The 675-nt window shown below is 39.0% G+C and overlaps 1 non-coding gene across 1 annotated transcript; it reads left to right on the forward strand.

Moving 5' to 3' along the window:
• Positions 1-210: 210 nt before the first annotated feature.
• On the forward strand, positions 211-317 carry LOC122097782. The gene has a single exon (XR_006145589.1). It is a non-coding gene; the product is annotated as a U6 spliceosomal RNA (small nuclear RNA).
• The last annotated feature ends 358 nt before the right edge of the window (positions 318-675 follow it).

The following is a 675-nucleotide window of genomic DNA, read 5'->3' on the forward strand; positions in this document are numbered from 1 at the left end:
AATAATTGAATTCCTCCTCCTACACATCTCTTGAACAACAAACATCTGGACTCATTTTGTTTTTGTCATATCAATCTTGACTTTATTCTTAAATGTGTGCTTATGTAACAAATATCTGGTTCTAAAATTTCACAATTCTTTTGAACTTGCTTTTTGTTGAATTATCTAGTTTAAAAAAATCAATTCCACTTTATGTATAAAAAATGTTCTGTGCTCAATTCGGCAGCACATACACTAAAATTGGAACAATACAGAGAAGATTAGCATGGCCCCTGCGCAAGGATGACACCCAAATTCATGAAGCGTTCCACAACAACAGATGCTGGAGGGCATGTGACCAGAAGGGAACCCTACTATATCCTTGGTGGGAGTGTAAACTTGTTCACGCACTTGGAAAGCAGTATGGATGTTCCTCAAAGGGTTACACATAGAGCTCCTCTATGACCCAGCAATCCCACTTTTGTGCATTCACCCAAATGATCACTAACAAGGCCATTCTAAAACTACCAGCACAACTATGTTTATTGCAACATTATTTACCATAGCTTAGATATGGGACCAACCCCGATGCCCCACAATAGATTAATGGATCAAGAAAACATTGTGTGTGTGTGTGTGTGTGTGTGTGTGTGTGTGTGTGTGTGTGTGTGTGTGTGTGTGTGTGTGATGGAATTC

This window comes from Dipodomys spectabilis, unplaced genomic scaffold, assembly GCF_019054845.1.
Source record: "Dipodomys spectabilis isolate Male_0828 unplaced genomic scaffold, ASM1905484v1 ptg000435l, whole genome shotgun sequence".
Classification (NCBI taxonomy): Eukaryota; Metazoa; Chordata; class Mammalia; order Rodentia; family Heteromyidae; genus Dipodomys; species Dipodomys spectabilis.